The sequence below is a fragment of the Halichoerus grypus genome, chromosome 9, assembly GCF_964656455.1.
Source record: "Halichoerus grypus chromosome 9, mHalGry1.hap1.1, whole genome shotgun sequence".
In the NCBI taxonomy this organism is placed as follows: domain Eukaryota; kingdom Metazoa; phylum Chordata; class Mammalia; order Carnivora; family Phocidae; genus Halichoerus; species Halichoerus grypus.
The window spans coordinates 70384421-70404134 of NC_135720.1; positions in this window are offsets into that span (position 1 = coordinate 70384421).

Below are 19714 nucleotides of genomic sequence, written 5' to 3' on the forward strand. Positions count from 1 at the left end.
TTTCAAGTTGTTCCCTTTATGTTTCTTTCTTCTTGCTTCTTTCCCCCCTTGATTTCTAGGGAGAATTCTAATAGCTCCATCCACCCACCCAGTGGTGAGCAGGAGAGGGGTTGGAACACTGTCCTGAATACACAGTTAGCTCCCTGCATCTCAGCATTGTCAAAGCCTCCTGTCCCCAGCTTCATAAACTGAGATCACAGCTTTCCTTTTAGAAGAGCTCGTTCATGCACTAAGAGAACTATACGAGAATGTTCTCAGCAGCATTATGATATAGGCAAAAATCTAGAAGCAGCTCAAACATCCAGCAACAGCAGAATAATATATTATGTGCCATACATTGGAATACTACATATCCATGAAAATGGACAAACTGCTGCTCCATGTAAACATATGGACGCATCTCACCAACATCATATTGGGTGAAAGAAACCAAAAGTGAAATAATACATGCTGTATAATCCCATTTATATAAATTTCAAAGCATATAAGACAAATTTATAGTGTTTCTAGATAAATAGGTGGCAAAGCGTAAAGAGAAGCAAGGAAATAATTAGCATTAAAATCAGGGAGGGGGGGAGTGTGGCTGGGAGGGGCATATGGAGGAGGGATGTTTCTGGGAGCTAAAAATGGTCTACTTCTTGATCTGGGTGTTGGTTACCTGGGTGTTCTCTTCATTATACTATACATTTTTTTTTTCTGATCTTTTCAGAAATTGTACGACACTTCACAGTCTTAACAAAAGAAAAGAAAAGCCTGAGAATCTTCAGACTAGCTAGGGGAACTGGGGTTTCAAAAAAAAAAAAAAAAAAAGGAAAGAAAAGCCTGTTCAGCTGCTGCAATGCCTAATAAAGCTGCAAACCCAGCCCAAACCCACAGGCTGTCAGATCCACAAAGTGTGAGCACAATGTAGGCAGTGGAGATGGATCTCTCAGTTAGGTTTTACAAAAAAGAAATCTGTCCTTTGAGCCACCCACCATTCACCAATTCAGCACCAGCCTCAGGCACTCAATGGTGTGTGCTCTCACAAAGGTGCTGTGAAGGAGGCCAGCCTTTGGCAGGGAAGTATGGTTGGCCCTGCTCCTTTTCACCCCTGATAAGTGCCAGAAATCCTGAGGGCAGCAGCAGTCTCCCTGGTGCTGGAAGAGGAGGCTACAGGGGCCGCCTGGAGACAAATCCTTGCAGGGTCTATGCTTCCAAAGGGAAAGTGTTGTTTTCAGAGCCTTCAGGCCCTAGTGAACAGGATGTGCCCCTCTGATTCCCAGTGTGTGACAGCAAGAGATTCTTCCTAATTATCCTCAGGCTTGGGCTGTGGTTTATACTTTCTATTGGATCACCCAGCTGAGCTTTGTGGCATCACAGATGAGAGTGAATCAAATTAAGGTCCCTGATCCAAAGAACTGGGTTCTATGGTTCCTGGACCCACTGACTCCTGAGAGTCTTTGAACTAATGGCAAGAATGGGGGGAACCCAGTGTGTCCTCACCCCCTAGGTCAGGGATGTCACTGGGTCATTTTGGTAGATTGCCCCCTTCCTCATAGAAGCAAAAAAGTCCTTTCTGTTCTTTTTCCTTTCAACGTCCAAATTAGAGACTCCAGCTTGTTGTAACAGGAAAAGCAGAACACGCTCGAATCTAGCAAGGAGCACCACCTGCCATGGATGAAGTCAGCCCGCACGCATGCAGACACACCGTGGCCCTTTTAGCTCCACCTCCAACAGCACTCTGTAAACGGTGAACTCACCACGTACCTTATCGCCTCCATTACTGGTCTGCAGGCTCCCAGAGGACATGGTCTGTATAGGATGGGTTCATCTTTGTTTCCCCCAGCCTGACAGTGTCTTGTTCCTCTGTTTGTGGAACAGAAGGAAGAGAATTAGCACTCATTCATTAGCACTCATTACCACATTGGATGTTTAGTGTATCTGTTCACACTTCCTTCCTCATAACCAGTCTCCGAGGTAGATGTTGTTGTCACCGCTTTATCAATAAAGAAACGAAGGCTCAAAAGTATTAGAGGACTTGCCCAAGGTTACTCAGCCAGTTAGCATCAGGACTAGACTTGAGTCTAGAACTATCTTTCTGCAAGGTCCCTGCTCATCTCTCTCCATGAATGACTGGATGAATGGGATTGATGATGTATAGGAGAGAGATCAGCCCAATCCCCCAACTGCTATGAACACTGCTTCCCAGCAGCACTTGTTTGAGATTTACCTGATTTTTTTAATTCACTGGCTATTCCCTGATGGGGACTGGAATTAGGCCAAAGATAACAGAGAAATGATCTTAGCACTATTTTGTGAGATATTCCCTCTGCCTTTATAACCAGCAGGGCTAAAGTGAATGCCACTGCATTATTTGTGACTCCTCTGTCCCTAAGCACTATTATGCCCACAAAGGTTAAGCAGACTCCTGAACTCACCCAGGTCTGTTCCTTGGGAAGTCTGTCCCATCATCTGCCTGACAAATGCCTGCTCATCCTTCAAGACCCAGGTCCTTCAGGAAGTCCATCTGAGCTCCCTCAGTAGAGCTGCCCACTGGCTCTTCAGTTACTTCAGATTGAGTAGGGGCTAGGCACTGTGGGGTCTAAAATAATTAAGAGGCCCTCCCCTTGAGAAAAAGCAAGTCAAACAGGGAAGACAAGAAAATAGACACAAGAATACAGTATAATAGAACATCATGTGCCTCCTGATGTGGTACAATTGAAGATATACAACTATGACATATTCTTTTCTGAAAAATAGAACCATTAAGCCTCTAGATCTAACTGACAATTTACAGGAATATAGGGGATAGAAGCACAGGGTAGAAACACCACAGGGGTGGAACTAGCCAAAATCAGACTATGGAAACAAACAACTGACCTGATTTCTTGAACAGATACATGGGAGTGGAGGCCATGATGGCAACTGTTATAGGCTAAAAGAAACTTAAGAAATGTAGCAACGTGCTGTGAATTGTGTAGGACTAGACTGTTGAATCACAGACCTGTACCTCTGAAACAAATAATACATTATATGTTAAAAAAAAAAAAAAAGATAGTAGGAAGGGAAAAATGAAGGGGGGAATCGGAGGGGGAGACGAACCATGAGAGACTATGGACTCAGAAACAAACTGAGGATTCTAGAGGGGAGGGGGGTGGGGGGATGGGTTAGCCTGGTGATGGGTATTAAAGAGGGCACGTATTGAATGGAGCACTGGGTGTTATCCGCAAACAATGAATCATGGAACACTACATCAGAAACTAATGATGTATGGTGACTAACATAACATAATAAAATTAAATTAAAAAAAAAGAAATGTAACAACCAAATGCAACTATAGACCTGAATTTGAAAATAAAAATTACAAAGACATTTTTGAGACAACTGGAGAAAAAATGAACATGAACCTGATATTAGATGACATTAAGGAATTATTTTTAATTTTGTTTGGTATGATAATAGTTTACAGTTATGTTTTCAGAAAGTCCTTATCTGTTAGAAATATATCCTGGAGTATTAGTGAATGAAATGATATAATGTCTGGGATTTGCCTTAAATTTCTCTCCCAGGAGAAATAATTGGAGGGACAGATGAAACCAGAATGTCAAATGTTGATGACTATTGAGGCAAGGGCAGGGATCATTATACCCTTCTCTCTAATTGTATGTATGTTTGAAATTTTCCATAATAAAATATTAGATTTTTCAAAATACAGATTGCATGCTAAGTGCACTCATGGACAAATGCTGAGGAAACTTGGGGAGCAGAGAGGAAGGGTTCTAAACTAACCTGAAATAGGTAGGGACAGCTGGACAGTAGAGACAGGCTCTCAACTATTGAGCTATTCTAGCACTTACTATGCTGCGTTATCATGAGCACAAAAGGGATGTAGCTGATTCATCTTTCAGACCCCAGCACCCAGAAGAGTGTGGCAACCAACAAGTGCTAAATAAAAATTATTTTTTTAGGGAGAGGGAGGAGGAGAAGGAGAGGGAAAGGGAGAGAGAGAATCTTAAGCAGGCTCCACACACAACACGGAGCTGGACGCGGGGCTCCATCTCCTAACCCTGAGATCATGACCTAAGCCAAAATCAAGAGTCAGACACTTAACCGACTGAGTCATCCAGGTGCCCCCTAAATAAAAGTTATTGAATGAATTACCTATAATCATCTAAAGACCTCTTTGATGTTCCTATTAAAGCAGCAGCCACCACAAACACTGTATATGGTGCTGGACACGGGGGATACACAGAAACCGAAGATGGTCTCTGCTCTCAAAGGAAGACAAACCATTCACATAAAGCAATGATCTTCAAAAAGGAGCTAAATGTGTTAAGTGCTAAATGAATGGGTATGACATGCTAAACATTGCATCTCTGGAGGATTCATCCGAGGATTTGTGTGCAGAATGGCTCACCAAAGTAGGGAGGCCAGTTGGATCCAGGTGTGGAGGGATGAGGGCAATCGGGGATGGTGGCTGTAGGAATATAAAGGAAGAAAGGGATGGATGTGGGAGAACTGATCACTATGAGGAAGTGTGTAGACTGGAATAATAGAGTCCCCAAAATTCTTCTCCAGGCCATCAAAGCTCACATGGATTCTTCCATTGTCACTGCCAGGGGCATAGTGAAGGGAATGTGTATGTTCACAGGCAAAAGAGAGCCCTGTAGAGACATTAGTTTTTACAAATACAGGGTGTGGCAGAGACATGTGTAGGAGATAAGGTGCCAATGCATTACATTGCTCCTGGGCAATTGTACCCTCTCTCCCTATTCTGACTCAGAATCCTGAAACTTCCATCCTCTCTCCCAGTGCCTCGAGAAACCCAAATGGAAAAATTCCATCTCAATATTCCTTTGGTTTCCTCTGCCTGACATGGACAAGCCATGCTGAGACTGAGGAGGGGCCACTGCCCTGCCCTTCCTCAGATGGCTGAGAGAGGCCATTCCAGGCAGATCATCACACAGTATTTCTCTGGTCTATCTTTAGAACCTTCATGGGAGCATCTTTCCCAGACTGAGCTCCCTCATGCTCTGAAACAACCTGCAAATGGGCAAGGAAACTCCAGGAATGACTCTCACCAACCCAGGGGGATGTAGGCCCAAAGACAAAATTAAGTCGACTTATAGAAAATTTTAAGTCAAGTTATAGATCATTTTAAAAGGTCGTATCTCTTGCACATCTGAGTCTATGAACTGAGATTTATGACCACCACATAAGGAATAGACCTTTCTAAGCCGGCTTTAATAGCAAGGGGGTTTCCTGGAAGAATACATAAAAACCTAGAACTTTAAATTGGACAGCATATCCAAGCTTCAAGAGAGATGAAAACCAGCTATGGAAGTCATCAAAAACCAAGGCATCTTATCTCTGTCTGTCTCTGTCTGTCTCTTTCTCTGTCTCTGTCTCTCTGTCTCTCTTTCCATATTGTCTCTCATCTCTGCTTCTCTCTGTACTTCTATTTCTTCTCTCTTGCTCTCTAAATACTAACTTCATGTAATCACTTACACATACATGGGCCAGACAGAGCTGCCTAAGTCTGATTTTTTTTTTTTTTTTGCTTTCCCAAAAACAAACAAAAAATTTTAGTGACAACAATAATATTGTTTGACATTTTGGCAAATACCTTTAACGGCTTGCTCAATAGAAGATAGCTGAACTCTTACATCTGCTTCTACAGTCAATCTGTTGCAATATGTCATTCTGATTGAAGTATATGAAGAATATGCAGCCTCACAGAGACATGTAGCTAAAAAAGAATAGAGTATTTTAATAGGCTTTTCAAATGCTTGTGGATAATTTTTGATGACTACACCAAAACTCAGCAAGTGATAGTTTCTTAAAGTTTAGATGCAATGTGTAATTTGACGTTCTATCAATGGGCGGGGTGGGGAAAAAATGAGTTTTTCTTACTTTTATATTAAAATCCATTCGTCCATCCACTTTGAATAGATCTCTTACCCATGTGTATATGTTATTTGGAAAATATGGGTTTACTGATTTTTATGTACCTCTTCTAAATGTTGACACATTTCATATAAATATGTGTTTCTTAAATTTTTGTTATTTTCCACCCTCTTATTAAAAAATATTTCAAATATATAGAACAATGGGAAACAATAGGACAATACAATCTGTATTGTCTCATGGCTGAGACATGGTTTGCCTCAGGCATCAACGCTTTTTTTAATTTTGACAGTGCTTTATTTTTTTATATTTTATTTTCTTTTTTCATCGTAAGTGTACTCTTTAATCCCCATCCCGTCTTTCCCATTCGTCCACTCACCTCCCCTCTGGTAACCATCAGTTTGTTCTCTATAGTTAAGAGTGTTTCTTAGCTTGTCTCTCTCTCTCTCTCTCTCTCTCTTTTTAAGATTTATTCATTTATTTTAGTGGGGGGTAGAGAGGGGCAGAGGGAAAGAGAGAATCTGAAGCAGACTCCATGCTGAGTGCAGAGCCTGATGTGGGGCTCAATCCCACAACCCTGAGGTCATGACCTGAGCTGAAACCAAGAGTTGGACACTTAACTGACTTTACCACCCAGGCGCCCTTCTTTTTTCCCCTTTGGTCATTTGTTCTGTTTCTTAAATTCCACATATGAGTGAAATCATATGGTATTTGTCTTTCTCTGACTGACTTATTTTGCTTAGCATTATATTCTCAAGCTCCATCCATGTTGTTGCAAATGGCAAGATTTCATTTTTTAGGGCGCCTGGGTGGCTCAGTTGGTTGAGCAACTGCCTTCGGCTCAGGTCATGATCCTGGAGTCTCCGGATCGAGTCCCACATCGGGCTCCCTGCTCAGCAGGGAGTCTGCTTCTCCCTCTGACCCTCCCCCCTCTCATGTGCTCTCTCTCGCTCTCTCATTCTCTCTCTCAAATAGATAAATAAAATCTTAAAAAAAAAAAAAAAAAGATTTCATTTTTTATGGCTGAATAATATTCCTGTGTGTGTGTGTGTGTGTGTGTGTGTGTGTGTGTGTACACCATATCTTCTTTATCCAGTCATCTATCAGTGGACACTTGGGCTGCTTCCATAATTTAGCTATTGTAAATAATGCTGCAAAAAAATAGAAGTGCATGTATCCCTTTGTATTAGTGTTTTTGTATTTTTGGGGTAAATACCCAGTAGTACAATTCCTGGATCATAAGGTGTTCTATTTTTAATTTTTGAGGAACCTCCATTCTATTTTCCACAGTGGCTGCACCAATTTGCATTCCCACCAGCAGTGCAAAAGGGTTCCTTTTTCTCCACATCCTCACCAACATTTGTTTCTTGTGTGGTTGATTTTAGCCATTCTGACAGGTGTGAGGTGATATCTCCCTGTGGTTTTGATTTGCATTTCCCTGATGATGAGTGATGTTGAGCATGTTTTCATGTGTCTCTTGGCCTTCTGTATGTCTTCTTTATAGAAATGTCTGTTCATGTCTTCTGCCCATTTTTATTTTTATTTTTTATTTATTTTTAAAGATTTTATTTATTTATTTGACAGAGAGAGACACAGCGAGAGAGGGAACACAAGCAGGGGGGAGTGGGAGAGGGAGAAGCAGGCTCCCTGCTGAGCAGGGAGCCTGATGCGGGGCTTGATCCCAGGACCCTGAGATCATGACCTGAGCCGAAGGCAGATGCTTAATGACTGAGCCACCCAGGCGCCTCTCTTCTGCCCATTTTTAAACTGGGTTATTTGTTTTTTGGGTATTGAATTGTATCTGTTTTTTTATATATTTTGAGTACTAACTGTTTATTGAATATGTCATTTGCAAATATATTCTGTTCTGTAGGTTGCCTTTTAGCTTTGTTGATTGTTTCCTTCACTGTGCAGAAACTTTTTATTTGGATGTAGTCCCAATAGTTTATTTTTGCTTTTTATTTCTCTTGCCTCAGGAGACATGTCTATAAAAATGTTGCTACAGCTGATATCAGATTAGTGCCTGTGCTCTCTTCAGGGATTTTTATGGTTTCAGGTCTCATACTTTGGTCTCTAATCTCTTTTGTGTTTATTTTTGTGTACAGTGAGAGAAAGTGGTCCAGCTTCATTCTTTTGCATGTGGCTGTCCAGTTTTCCCAACATTTGTTAAAGAGACTTTTTCCCATTGTATATTCATTCCTCCTTTGTCAAAGATTAATTGGCCGTATAATTGTGGATTTATTTCTGGGTTTTCTGTTCTATCCCACTGATCTATGTGTCTGTTTTTATGCCAGTACCACACTGTTTTAATTATTACTGCTTTATAATATAACTTAAAATCTATAATTGTGATACATCCAGTTATATTTTTCTTTTTCAAGATTACTTTGGCTATTTGAGGTCTTTTGAGGCCCAATACAAATTTCAGGATTGTTTGCTCTTGTTTTATGAAAATATATAAATATATTTTTTAAATCACATTTGTCAATATCACTATGGATTCCATCAGAAAAATCTTTAAGTATTGAAAAGCTATCAAGTTCATGGTGGTAGAGAAAAGTTTTTCAAAATTCCACTTTTCATTTGGAAGCTCAAATTTTATCATTGGCAAAAAATTCTGTTAGTTATTTTCTTTGAAGTGACAGGAAAACTTTGTTCATTTTTCAAGAAAATGTTTGCCAAAAACCTGGGTCTGAGAAACCATAGTTTGTTCTTTCAAATAGGAGAATGGTGCTTCTCTAAAAAGCTACTTGTTTAGTTCACAACTCAATCATGTGAGTGGTTTTCCCCAAGACAGCTTCCTACTTTGGTATGCAGTGGAAGTGCTGCATGCATACTTCCCTTTTCATCGCATGGAATATTAAAAAGGTGTAGCCAAGGATCAAGAATTAATGAAATTAATAATTCTTACTGCTTCACCGAGAACATTTTTAAGAGAAACTGGTTTTGGGGATGCCTGGGTGGCTCAGTCAGTTAAACGTCTGACTCTTGATTTTGGCTCAGGTCATGATCTCAGGGTTGTGAGATCAAGCCCACATTGGGCTCCACACTGGGCATGGATCCTGTTTAAGATTCTCTCTCTCCCTCTCCTCTGCCCCTCCAGCCTCTCTAAAAGAAAGGGGGGGGGCGGGGAATGGTTTTTTATTTTTCTTTGCTTTCTTATTTTTTTTTCCTTTTTGTACTGTGAGTGTACAGTGGTGAAAAATATAATGACTATAATTGGTGCCACTGCCTTGATTCATGCTAAGATGCTAGCTTTTTTGTTCTTATACCATCAGCAAAAAGCCCAGTAAAAAAGGCAAATAATCACTTAACATTATTATAAAAATTGTTTCAACTTTGGGGACCCCATGAAAGATTCTCAGAGACCCCTGGTTGGGGGCAGAGGGGTGCTATATTTAAGAATTTGCATTCCAAACCATTTCAAATTCAAGCAATTAATAAATACCCTGGGTCCCAATCTCCAATTCCAGGGAGAGAAAACATATGTGACCCAGCTTGAGTTAGATGTCTGCCTCCAGCCCTTGTCAGTGTGGCCAGGCATGTGGTCACGTGGCCCATTGTCCACTCAGCAAGGATTTCGGGACCAGACAGTCTGAAAAGAGGTAGGCAAAGCTTGAAGAGCTGAGATTCAGGTTAGGGAAGTGTCAAGAGCCCCCATGAACTTTAAAAAAAGGGCTGGAATAGGCAGAGAATTCTGCAGGAATATATCTTGGAACCTCACCAGAATACTATTAACAACAGAAGTACATACCAAGTTTTACAGAATCCACCATGCTTTCACACACATTACCTCATTGACTCCTTCCAACAGTCCTGTGAGGGAAACATTATTACCTCCACTTTACAAATGAAAAAACAAAAAATTAGGTCAAGTAACTTGCACAAAGTCACCTAGTAAAGAAGTGACAGACCATGTCTTCTAAGAAGACATTTAAGTGAAGGGGTCATCCAGCTACCGCATAGCTGCTGCCATGCTAATTATACTCTAGGTAAAGAGCAAAATGGGCTCAAAAGTGTGGCTAAGCTTTTGGGAACAGGCTTCCTGTACCCAGGGAGAAGGTGGCTGAAAAAAAATAAAAAAGACTTAAAACTTCCTGCCTAGACTTTAAAGTTAAGAAAGGGAATGAAGCTGGAGAATGAGAGATTCCTGACTTTCCTGAGCTCTGAAAACTTGGATACAGTGATGACCCTGTGGGCTAACTCCCCCATTCCATACCGTTGGCCGCTCCAGAAACTCCCACAGGAATGAGCCTGCCTTCTACCCGGTGGCCGCTGCCAGTGAAGTACTTCTTTATGTGGGAAAAGAACACTACTTTTGAAAAATAAGTGTGAACATATGTATTATTTATTAAATGTCTGATGTGAATTCCTGTGTTCTGACCAGGAATTAAAGGATAGCCTTCGTTACAAAGATAAACATTTTTTTCTACAGTAGACCAGCTGGAGGACCTCCTACTTGAGAAAGAAACATAAGGTCTAAACACAGAACTATCCATTTAGGGAGTCTGGCTTTGATCCTTTCCCTGACACAATCCAGTTTCCCGTAACCCCTTTCACCTAGTATCAATTTTTAGGATATTATTCCAAGTGGGCTGAGCCAAGAGGAAATGAAGATTAAAGCTAAAAAGGAAACCAACAGAATGCTTTTAAAATACACAAGCAGGGCCTGGGCTTTCCATTAAGAAGATCTGAGCTCTGAGTTTTAAAGCAAAGCTGATGAGATGCCATCATGAAGGGGAACATGGCAGCCTATGGGTAGGGTGTCCAGTACAATGGTCCCTAGCAGCGTGTGAGTAGTAAGACTTGAAATGCGCCTTGTCTGAATTGAGATTATGCTGTACGTGGAAGATAATGAATTAAATAAAATATGTCTTTCCAATCAGTTTCATCTGTTTCTTTTTATTTTTTTTAATGTGACTACTAAATAATTTCAAGGTCTGTATGTGGCTCACATTGTATTTCTGTTGTCAGTACTTGCCTAGAGGGGTCAGCCCAATAGTCCTGCTAACCTTGCTGCTCTCAGCTCCTCCTCATTTTTATTCTGAACCTTATCAGTCTGTTCTCTCTGTAATTTTTAAATTTCTTCTCACAGTCTAATGATAAAAAAGAATTTTGTAGGCCAACTCATTCAAATTTAGTTTGGGCAAGTTGTGATGATAAAAAAAAAAAAAATTAGAAGAAGATGAAGGAAGGGATCCAAAGTCCAAGGTCTCTTGGTTTATTGAAAAGGTTAAAAAAAAAAAAATCTGCTCATCAATTTTTCCCTTTCTTGCTAAAGAGAGGGATGTACTCTACATGACAGATTGATGTCCCTCTTAGGGAAGAGAGAATAAATAATATAATAATGACAGATTAGTTCCTATTTGACATTCATTAAAAATAAGTCCATTGAATTTGAGGTCTCCCACCGCATATTAGCAGATGCTCAAAAAGCTGGAACAAATTACTAGTTAAATGTTATTACTTTGTGAAAAAAAATCTAAAGTTCTGACCCAGAGTAGACTGCTGGGCATAGGGAGGCTAGCAAGGAGGGAGGTGGAGGGCTGCTGTGGGAAGTTTTCTGTAGAAAGCTGCAGTGTGACTGCTCAATCACATGTAAATGTTTTAGAACAGCTAAAGCATATTTGGGACATCTAGAGGAATTTTGTGTCTTTACCTCTAAGCTTTCAGCAAAGCTTTCCTTCAGCCAAACCCAAAGCAGCCTTGAAGGTGAGGATCAAGGTTACCAGAGGACGAGGTAATAGTTGGGTGACCTTAGCTAGAAAGCAGAGCAGCCCAGCAGAAAAACAAAGGTGTGGGGATGGGGAATGGCTACACTTGCTGTCCTTCTCTACAGGACCCTGATGTTCCATTTCCTAGGTTCCCTGATGCCTCACAGATGACCTTCACCACAGCTCCAGGGAGTGATTCATTGTTTTGCGCTGGACATCTCTACACTCATCAGAGGCTTGTTAAACAAGTGGTACAGAAGCCGCAGGTAGCCCATCAAACCCAGGGGTGAGGTGTGACTTCTCCCCACTTCCGCCTCTCCTCCCATTGATCCATGGTCTCCAGACAGCTCCTGGGGGCCTGGCTCGGCCAACAAAACACTTTATTGAACAAAATGGTAGTAGGAAAACAAGATTCCAGGCAGGAGTACAAATCTTTAAAATACCAATCCCCCCAGCCTTGTTTCTATCTAACCTTCCTATACCTGAAGTTATTTCCTCCTTTTCTGTTCTTTCCGAATGCCTGCTGGATTTGCTCAGGTTATATGAGTTTCTGTGCGGTTTCTGTGACTGTCTTTGGCAGCATCCCGGAGAGCATTTCCCAATGCCCTAACGCTTCTCCTCCTGCCTGTGCCTGTGTTACCCTCCCAACTGCCTGGGAATGACCCTACTCGGCAAGTCACTACATGTGAATGGGCTGGAGTTTTGCTGGGATGTTTTGAAATGATGAAACTGATCCCTCCCCCCAAGGAGCCTGACTCAGCAAAGATCATTACAAATGCTCTACATCTTATAATTGTGGGAAAGGGAAATTTGAGTCGGGATTCATCTGGAAGAGCCCACTTTTCAATGTTACACAACTGGTTCTAAGACATTTTTGGAGAAACCATCAGAAGAATAGAAAATACTCCTTAAATTTAAATGTGCATGTGGTATAAAAATACTTAAATCTGTACAGACACAAAAGTTTAGCACTTAATCATTCACCTTCAAAGTATGCTACAAACTTTATAGAATTCATCATAATCCACACCCAGATAGAGAGTCATAGTCACGATCTCTTTACATTTTCAAATGGAGAAACTGAGTGACAGTGAGAATTTAAAAATTGTCCAAAGGCACTGAAAACCAGTATGGATTAGCAGACGTTGTTTATTGAGGGCTGACAGGAGACAAAGGGCTGGGGAGAGGAAAAAAAAGGGAGGGGAATAATGGGGAAAAAATCATTCTGAAATCTAAACTGCTCTTTGGAAGTGAATATAAAAGCATTTTGTTTCATGGAATATTCTTTCTTGAAATAACTGCAGATAATGTATTCATACAAATGGACCACTTCAGGCCAGTGTTTTCTAGAAGACAACCTTTCTTGCTTGACAATACCCTATATTAGCCCACAGTGTTTTTCACAGGACTTTTCTTCCTTCTTCCAAAACACTTTTCTTTTTCTCCTGTTTCTCCTTAAAGTTCTTTAGTTGAATAGCTATGGGAGACATGATAAGCTGGTAGTTAAGAACAGGATTAAGAATCAGATAAAAGTGAGTTCAAAAGCTGCTTCCACTGTTTAATAGCCATGTTGAACATGGAAAAATTCTTACCTTACTAAAACTGCTTCTTCATCTATAAAATGGGGTGATGATGGGACTGACCTGTCAGAACTGCAATGAGAATCCAGCAAAATAATGCACATAAAGTAGTTATCACGGTACCTATACATATGTTCTCAGTAAGTGGTAATAATTACTGTAATTCTGTTTTAAAGCAAGAAATTCCAGCTTCTCAGAAACATCAATGCCAACAGCCAAAACATACTACTGAGAGATTTTAATGGTCGATCTATGAGAGCTTATTTTCCTCTCCCAAGTTTGCAGCCAGCAGAAGTCAGACAGATGGAGATCAATACATCAATCTGATTACAGTCGTTCCCCCCACCTAATCTGCAGTTTTGCTTTCCATGATTTCAGTTGCCCACGGTCAACTATGGTGACAGTGAAGCAGATGATCCTCCTTCTGACATATGATCAGAAGGTCAGTAGTAGCCTAACGCTAAGTCACAATGCCTGTCACTCACCTCATTTTATTGTCTCATCACAAGGAAAGTGAGTGCAGCACAATAAGATATTTTGAGAGACCACATTCACATAACTTTTATTGTAGTCTATTATTATATTAGTTTTATTTTATTATTGTTGTTGTTAATCTCTTCCCGTGCCTAATTTATACATTACATTTTACCACAGGTGTGTATGTATAGGAAAAAGCATAGTCTGTATAGGGTTCAGTGCTGTCTGCAGTCTCAGGCCTCCGCTGCGGATCCTGGAATGTTCTCCCCACACAGAAGGGGGGACTACTGTACTGATGAAAGTGGGGATAATAGAACATGGCTTTGATGTGTGGCCACAGTAGGCTTATGCCACTTTACCTCAGACTTAGACAAGCAGAGCTGGACCACCATAGGGCTCACCCTCATAGGGCTCTTAAAACATTGCAGAGAGAAGACTAGGCAGGAGGATCTTTAAAAGAAAAAGGAAGGAGGTGTGCAAAGCGTGCTCCATTTTTCCTCTCAGGGCTGAGGAGAGGCCAGGAGTATAAGTCTAGCTGAAGTTCTTCCACACAGAAACATAGAAGAGTAAGGAGAATATTCTCACCAACTCAATGCCCAATAAGGATGTATTTTCTTATTGGAGTTGCTCTACAAAAATACTTCAACTTCTCTCTTCCTCCAAGACATCTTTCCTCACTAGTGTTCTTCTTCTTCTTCTTCTCCTCTGTAGTACGCTCTGAGTTTGCTCCTCAGGTTCAGACCTGCACCCCCAAACCCTGCTCCTTGCATTCTGTACTGACACAGTAATAATGTACAAAGATGTTCATTTGCAAAGGCTCTAATTTTTATAGGCCTTTGCTCCTCACAAGATTACTACACTCTCCTTCCCCGTTACAACAAAACCCAATTTAGAAGAATATAATGAGAATGATAATACACCAAAAAGGAAACTGAGAAAAAATATAGTATTCAATCATTCCATCTTTATTGAGCACCCAATACACACATTCAGGGTACTATGAATATGGCTGCAAATAAGACAAAGTCTCAGTTCTTTCCAGTGGAGTTCCATTTAATGTGGGCAAAACTGAGCAAGCTGCCCAAAGAGGTCTATGTCCACATACATGGAATAAAACACCAAAGATCTTGAGTTCTGGCCCAGCCTCTTCCACTGACTGACTGTGTGAAGAAGTCTTTCCAGGCCTCCATCAAATGAAGGGGTATAGGATGCTGACAGAAGTTCTCAAAGACTTTCCTCCCCTTGGGTCTTCCCAGGAAGATCCTTCCCTAGGTGGCCATGAAATCAAATACCGGCGTATCTCACTTGGCAGCTGTCTGAGGCAGACACTGATGGGAAACTTAGAAGAATCCACAAGTCAAATACCACTTGCTTTTATTTTAGACAAAATTGTTTCAAGCTCAGCAGTCCTTTGTGTAAAGCCAATGCAGATCAGAAAAAGCATGTGGAGGGCGCCTGGGTGGCTCAGTTGGTTAAGCGACTGCCTTTGGCTCAGGTCATGATCCTGGAGTCTCAGGATCGAGTCCCGCATCGGGCTTCCTGCTCAGCAGGGAGTCTGCTTCTCCTTCTGACCCTCCCCCCTCTCATGTGCTCTCTCTCTCTTTCTCATTCTCTCTCTCAAATAAATAAATAAAATCTTTAAAAAAAAAAAAAAGAAAAAGCATGTGGAAAAGATTGGAAAAGACAAGTGCAGCAGTGAGAAGGGGCCGACCATGGGGGCCCTGCCTTACCTCAGTATTCCTGAGAGCCTCCTATTATTCAAGAAATAAGTTTCTCTAGCCTGAAAAATTCATCTGTATTCCCTTATATGTAATTTACCCAGCTTTCTAAGCATTTGGAAGCTCAGATGCTTCAGGGATCGAACAAGTAATAAATGTGTCAAGTAGCCATAGAGATTCAAACTCAAAACTGTTTGAAAATTGTGACCCCCCCCATCTTAATCAATGTTTAGGGGGAGAGAAAGGTACCCCTTGAACTTAAAAAAGTACCCTCTGAGAGTGACCCTACTAAGAATCAACAGATAATGGATGAGACGAACCACTGATAGAAATCACCTATCCTGAAGTTGGTCTGTAAATATATGGCTAAGAAGATTCACTGTCTCCAGTTTTAGTCAAGTTATCCTGAATAAGTCTTAAAGGAGACAAGGCTGATGGAAATGAAGAAAACAGGAAATGTAGTTGCTGAGTTGTCTTTACGCAGCCATTTCTTTTCCTTTCTCCACGGATATTAGAACCTACTTCCCATAACAGGCTGTGAAAATGTCAGATACTGCCATTCCCAGCCTCTCTTGCAGCTAAGGGTGAAGAGGTGATACGATTCTACCAAAGAAGACATGAGGGGGAAACTTCTGAGAGTCTGGGAAAAGTTTTCTTTGTGATGATGATAATGATGATGATGATGATGACAAAAACCACTGGAAGAAAGCTTATCTCTTCCCTGGACCCAGAGACTAAGGGGAAAATTGGAAACTCTTCAAAGTAACTGCAGGCAAAAGTCAGCGTAATTTGAACTTCAGAAGGGTTGATATTACAAATCTATGTTTACTCTCAGAGAATGTTTACAGATCAAAAGGTTGTATCTATCTCTTTGGATACTCTCCAAATCAACTCTGTGTTAAATGAGAAACCATGTTTGGAAAAAAAATTCTGAGAAAATTGTCGTGTTTACTAAGAAAAGAGTTGACGGTGAATAGTTTGCTCTGGGACATCAAAGTTCCTCAGAGAAGCCTAGAACAATTTTTATGGAGATGCTCCAGCAGGATTAGATATCCTGTTTACAGCAAATATTATGCTGGATTTTGCAACTGCAGTTAGTGATCTCTGTCAAAGAAACTATTCAGTCAAAACAAAATATGATGGAATTTTAACCATTTCTTCAGCTTTCTCCACATAAAAGTGGACACCAAGAGACCACTCCTACTGTTTCAGTCACCTCTCTTGCCACTTCAGGTCCTTTCCCTCATGCCTTCTCTGTGGCCTTTAGCCTCTTGTACCAGCTTAACCAACGCTGTGGCAGCCAACTCTATGTAAATTGAAGCAACTCCAATTGGGCAGACCAACAGCACCTCACCTCACTCATATATCTCCCTTCTTGACCTGTAGCTTTCCTGTTGATGCTGAGGTGTGAGACCCCATAGGACACACTCCGTGACTACACATGCACACTCAGGAAGTGCAGGGGAATTAACACCCACTGGGGAGAACCTCTCCAAAGAGAGACAGGAGCCAACAAATAATTCAATAATTCTTCTTCCTTTCTCATCTGGGAAAACTGTCCTGAGAAGCAATCATTTATATGTCTTTCAAGAAACTGTTCTTCAAAATGAGGGAATCTGTCACATTGTCCCGTTTCATTTTCCTCCTTCTGTGCATCACTCCACTTTTCCTTTATTTTTGCTCCCTATTTGGGAGTTGTACTCCCTGATAAAGTAGGAGCAAATAAGTCTAGGTCTCGGGCTCTGCTTGAGCAACACAGGCTCAAACTGTATTTGTTTTCTACTGCTATGTAGCAAATTTCCACAAATTTAGCTTAAAACAACACCTATTTATTGGGTCACAATTCTATAGGTCATAAGTCCCACTTGGTGTGGCTGAGTTTATTGCTCAGGTTCTCCCAAGACCAAAACCAAGGTGTAGTGAAATCTCCTGCAAAGCATCTGAGAACTATCTGCCGATACAAAAGAAGGAAGCATTCGTTCATTGGCTATTGTCCCCCATTGGTCAAGAATGACACCATGGATATTAAATTTCCCTGGATTTCCTATTTTTCCATGCGAGAGTATCCAGAGATTCCATGGGTATCATTCCTCAATATCAGAGATGCTCTAGGGCAGGAACCAGAGGCTGAAATAAGACACAATCAGAATAAAACTGCATGCAGCTAGTCTAAACCTGCAAGAAACTATTTACCACAAGCAGTGCCCAGAGTAAGAGGTGGGGCCAAAAGGATGTAAAGTGTGCACAGAAGATGTTCAAAATTACTACATTTGATAAATCCAAGACAAATTGATTCATACCAGAAATACTTGTATGTGAAAGAATGCTGAATCCTGGAATTTAGCTTTTTTTGGGCCCCGAAGAAGCAGTTCTGGCATCTAATTAAATATAGCTAATTGAACACATGCATTTTAGTCCTCTCCCTGCCAAAATCTTACTGAATGAAAGCTAATAATAACAATAATAATAACAGAAAAAGGCCCTAGGAACAAAAAAATGAGAGAGAAAATGAAAGCAGACAAATGAGATCAACACAAATTTTGGAAGCTAGAATACAAATGGGTAAGTAGTAACTGATTTAGCAAAGTGGAAATAGTTGAATTCTAAACTTTCGAGAGCAGAGAGGAAGTTGATAATAAGCATCACTCATAGCCTTAGAAATTGAAGACACCAGTAAATGCCAAAGGCAAGCAGAGAAGTTGGGCAAAAAACATGATCATTTCATAAGTCTGTCTAAGGAATATTTAGAACATCTGATGCCCTCTCCCCATCATTTCCCTTCTCCCTGTGTAGCCAAAAATCACTCTTTCCCTTCCCAGGCAAAAGACTGTTACTTACTTTCCTGAGAGGTTAAACCAGATTCCAAAAGTAGAAATTGATTGAATACCCAATGTGCTAAACATTGAGAAGAAACTTTCATGTCTGTCAGCAAGTTTCTGGATGAATTACTGATGGTAATGTCAAAGGAAGACTTGGAGACAGAAGCATTTAGAAAGGGAAAGAAAAATGTTACCTGCAAAGACTGTAGGAAAGTCAGAGCCATGAGGACTGGCTCACAAATTAAAAACACAACTTTCTAGAGGAAAAAAAAAAAAAACACATACACACAGAAAATTACCCGGCTACGGAGTTTACATTAGTCTGTTCTTGATGGAAAAAGAACATTTTCTCACATGATTATCTCCTTCACAGAGGCTGTGACTTACCGTCAGACATTCACATCATAAAAATTAGGGATAAAATTGTTTTTGTTGGGGAGTCCAGATTTATAATAAATATTCAAGTTTTCATTACTTGGGGGACCAGAACCAGACAGACCCTGTTATTTTTGGATTGTCCCAGTGTGAAAGTACCTAATTGTAATGGAATCAGGGCAAAATATCAGTTTTTGTGTCTACAGTGCAATAGAAAACTTGGCAAACAACAACAAAAAGTGAGGCAATTATTAACTTCAAGGAAAACAAGAAATTGTATGTGCTACTTTTCTCTGTTCTATACCTATCTTGGCCTTAGGCCACTGACCTCTGTAGACTGCATGACCCACGGCCCTTTATATTCTGGCTTCTAATTGGGTTCAGCCAGTGAGATATCTGCCACTATCAATGGCTAGAACAAGAAATCAAAGGGCAGGAGCGGTTGAGATATTGATTCCACCTTCATTCTCATCCCAGCCACCAGGGGTGCATTTTGGAAGCAACTGTGTTCCTTGACCTTCAGTCACAGCTCCTGTCTGGTGATCTCTCTGCAACTAATGTTCTCTGTAAGTCCCATGTGTGCATTGGGATGGGGTGGGTGGTGAGAAACCTAAATCCTTATCTCCCATATTAGGAAGTCTATAGATAAAAGATCTAAAACTGAAGAAAGTAATAGCAGTATATTATTTAGAAATACAGAAATAAATGCTAGAAAATTGCTAACTTATTTTAGCTATTTTTGAAGGTATTTGAAAGTTTTTACCTCTTAGAAAAGAGAATCCGGAGATAGATAGAATCCAGTAACATTATTTTACTTTAAAAACTGTGTACATGTATTTACCTTTTAAAAATAAAAATTTGAGGCACCTGGGTGGCTCAGTCTGTTAAGCATCAGAATCTTGGTTTTGGCTCAGGTCGTAAGATTGAGCCCTGTGTCGGGCTCTGCACTCAGCAGGGAGTCTGCTTGAGATTCTTTCCCTCTGCCCCTTCCCCACACACACACACTCTCTCTCTCTCTCTCAAATAAATAAATAAATCTATAAAATAAAATAAAAATAAAAATTCAATTTTAAACAAAGACTTCCTCAATTGCCAAAAATGAAAAAAAAAGTCAGTGCTGAATTCCCGTTTTTGACTTTTTGACC